The 3,851-nt window shown below is 40.7% G+C and overlaps 1 protein-coding gene across 6 annotated transcripts in view; it reads right to left on the bottom strand.

Annotated features, from left to right (window-relative positions):
• POGZ (pogo transposable element derived with ZNF domain) overlaps positions 1 to 3,851 on the bottom strand; it is a 53,728-nt gene that overhangs the window by 48,914 nt on the left and 963 nt on the right. The window contains exon 2 of one of the 6 annotated variants that reach the window (XM_019628965.1): positions 3,351 to 3,533. The exons of 4 other annotated variants lie outside the window; for them this stretch is intronic. The gene's annotated coding sequence lies outside the window, so the exon portion shown is untranslated. Of the gene's footprint in view, positions 1 to 3,350; positions 3,793 to 3,851 lie in introns of those variants that run through there. One more of the 6 variants, XM_019628964.1, reaches the window with a different exon arrangement.

The following is a 3,851-nucleotide window of genomic DNA, read 5'->3' on the forward strand; positions in this document are numbered from 1 at the left end:
AGTGAGCGGCCGTCCAGAAGCCGGCGACTGATCTGCCTTGCCTGGGAAGAGCGCAATGATGGTGCCAACTTGGGCCAGTGAAGCAGTGTCCTCCACAATAGACTGAAGAACAAAACAGCGGCAACTTGTCTGTTCCCCTTCCCTCAATTCCCCAGCGCTGTTCCCATCCCCCCAATTCCCCAATAAAAATCTTTGGGGAAAAACAAAACAAAACACTCTCTTGCTCCAGGGTGAGAAATAAACAATCATAATCCTCAAAACAACTGGCATTTGTTTTCAAGTTACCTCAATTTTTAGCTTTAAAGAGGATTAATTCCAGAAAACCTGTAGGGCTGAATCCTTAATATGGCATAAAACAAATTATTGTTAAACCTATAATAAGCAGCTTTTATTTATTCAATCCTTTGCACGGCCCATTTTGTCCCTCACAGGATGTTACATACAGTATTCATGGTGGATCCTTAAATAGTCTTAATTATCTAATATCCCCAAATACAAATGCTTCCCATTTATCAGACCGCAAGTCTATCAGGAAGCACCCAAATATCAGTAATGTGCTGTTTACTAAAACAACTAAAGTAAGCATTAAGTTCCCTATTTCTAAAAAGTTTACTATTCAGGAGTCCCTCTTCCAAGAACAGCTTTTTTTTCACTTACAGTGGTATGTTGTCTAAATTCTATTTCTGTTCCCTGGATTGCATTTAACTCTGGTAAATACCACCAATACCACGTTAGTCTATTTCCCTTCTCCTCTCCTTCCCTGAGTTACATGTAAAAATATTCCTGTGGATATGGTGTAATATCAACAAACCAGAATGTCAAATAATCTATCAAAATCTTACCATATTGATACAACAGAGGCCCCCAACCAGCTCTAGGGTCTGTAATTGAAATCAGAAATCTCCACCTTCAACTAAAAGGCATATATGAAAAATAAAGACTCATCGTCTGGAAACATATTTATTGTACTGTGATATGGCCAAGCATTATGATGTGCTTTACATTCATATCTCAATGATTCTCACAATTTTATGTCCTTAAGTACATTTTACAGGTGGTTTACAGAGATCAAGTAACTTGCCCAAGGTTACAGTTAGTCAATATCCCAACCAGGATTCAAACCAAGCTTTTTTTGCTCTAGAATTCTTCCCCAACTCACTGCCTTTTCTATTATTAACTCCAACTGACATTTGTAAGTTCCCCAGATGTTCCTGCATGGAGGCAAACTTGGATGATCTCAGGAGAAGCAGAGGACAGACCCAGGGATTCTTAAAGGTTTTGGTCTCGGAACCCCTTTACACTCTTTATAAAATTATAGAGGACCCCAAAGAGCTTTTATGTGGATTATATCTTTTGATATTTACCATATTAGAAATTAAAACAGAACGATTTTAAATACTTAGCAATACATTTTTAAAAACCCATTACATGTTAATATGTTCAATTAAAAATTACTATTTTTCCTCAAAATAGCAAGGAGGATCACACTGATTTGCATTTTTGCAACTCTTTTATGACTAGCTTAATAGAAGGCAGATGGATTCTCATAGCTGCTTCTGCATTTGGGTATATAATGAAGACCCGGCCTCACACAGGTAGTAGGAAAAGGGAGAAAGTATTCTAGAAACCTTTTCGGATAGCTGTGTATATTGACGCAATACCAAAACTCAACAAATGGCAGTTTCTTAAAGGATACTTGCAATCTTGAAGTCTGGAACCCTATCAATGAATTTTTTGTACTTTGCTATATTAAAATCCATTGGTGTATCTTGTATTTTGAAAGAATTTTTTACCCATGGTGATTCTGAAACACCATACACTGGTCATTTGGAAAATACATATTTACTGAGTTATGCCCATCTTTCAAATGTTGACATGTATCATTCTACAATATTTTTAAAATCACAGTCATTAACATCAATGTTATAAGAAAAGTTTTAAATACTGGGAAGCTGTCAAACTTGAGATATCAACTTTCAAAAAATTCTAATTTTCACTCTCAAATTTTTATCATTGGTAACAAATACTGTCAACTGTTTTCCTTGAAGTAGCAAGCTCACTTCATTCATTTTCAAAAAAACATCCGCCACACACTCAAGTGTAAAAAACTGTAGCTTGTCAGTCGTTCTTTCAAGTAAAAATGCTGTTCCATGAAACGTTCAGCTCACAACTCTATCTCACAAGTGCTTTTCCTTCTGACAACGATCATACCTTGGTAGGCAGTATACATGCTTTTTGCATACAAATTCATAACGAATAATCCCTATGATATCAAAAGAAGGTTAGCCACATCGTTGTAACAAGTTTGCGAACTTAATTGTCCGACCTCGTATTTCCCACTTGGTCACATATTCTTAAAAAACTAAAAAGATGTACTCGAGGGCTGAGACTTAATAAAATTAATCATTTTTACTGCTTCATCAAGGACATTCTCAAGTAAGTACAGGAGTTTCATGCCACTTCCCTGCTTTGTGCTAAGGCACCACCAGTTGTTACCCAGCACTGCTTTTGGACCATGAGTGCAAATGTCAGTGAAGAAGATAAATAGGATCTTAGTGTTATTCTGAAAACCCTTATGTCCTCGGGGCTCCCCTGAAAGGGTCTGAGGGGATCCCCAGGTGTCAGTGGCCCACACTTTGAGGACTGCTTTGCCAGATTATACCACTGGTTCAAGGTGGGGATGGATACACTACCAAAATCCCGTTCATCTCGTCTTCATTCCTTAGCTCATTGAGTTTGAGATACACCCCCAACACAGCTGGTATGTTACACCCCTAACACAGGAAAGGGGCAGGAAATCAAGGGCACAGATTGCCATTTAATTCTGTTTTAAGATTCTATTTTGAGCACCTTTATGATAAACCAATAATTCTCTATGTGGTAGTTACCTTAATCAGCTGAAGGACAGCGGGTTAAAAATGTAGAGGGAACACCTCCCTCCCTATCCCACCCAAAGAGACTTGGGGATGAGGTCCCCAAAACTGCACTTTTTAGCAACCTCCAAGGTACTTTTTAAGCACCCCGAAATTAAGCATTTTTGTGCTAAGTGGTTTGAATTCAGAGTCCAACCCCCAGTCCCAAGTGCGCCTTCCTTTCCCCTTCATCTAGGAGGGAAAATTCCTGAGAGTAAAACTCCATCCTGTTCAGGCTACGAGTCATCATTCTGAGTTACTTTAGTGGGAACTACACCTCCAACACAGGTAGTATGTTATGTGGGGTTTTGAGCTGCAGTGGGAGGTGTCTAAATAGGAGCGTACAGGGCTGTTCTGAGATAGTACAACTGTACCTCAATTTCCACCTCAAAAATGAGCCTGGGGCTCAATGATTTACAAGGCTCTTTTCAGCTCTACCTTTTTCTGAGCAAAGAATGTCCACGACTAGTGAGCAGAGAAACGTCCAGTGTTGTCAACTGTTTGAGGGAATCCGGCGTCTACCGGGAGAAGGTATCGGGACAACTCGCAGAAAGGAGGGAAAGCAGGTGCATCAGCATCACTCCTTTTCAATAGATGCTAAGAATCTAGAAAAAATAGTTCCTAGGAGAAACATGGCGCCCACCGCGGCAGGATATAATCATCGGAAAATAGATTTTTCCGCCTCATCCCATTTTATAAATCACGGCGCCATCCCAAAGAAATTTTGGGGCCGGGGGAGGAGACTTGGTAAAGTAACTGCAGGGTACTAACACTCGGGATGTACTATTGGCCCGAGTGGGGATTACATAACACAGGGGAGCGGCTGAGCCATCACTCCTTTTCCTCCTCGCGCTCAAAAGAGAGCGCCCCGCTCCCTCCCCGGGTGAGGGGCGCGGGGAGACCCGAGCGCTCCCCCACCGCGGGGACGTCACCCCGCCG

This window comes from Hipposideros armiger, unplaced genomic scaffold, assembly GCF_001890085.2.
Source record: "Hipposideros armiger isolate ML-2016 unplaced genomic scaffold, ASM189008v1 scaffold_819, whole genome shotgun sequence".
Classification (NCBI taxonomy): Eukaryota; Metazoa; Chordata; class Mammalia; order Chiroptera; family Hipposideridae; genus Hipposideros; species Hipposideros armiger.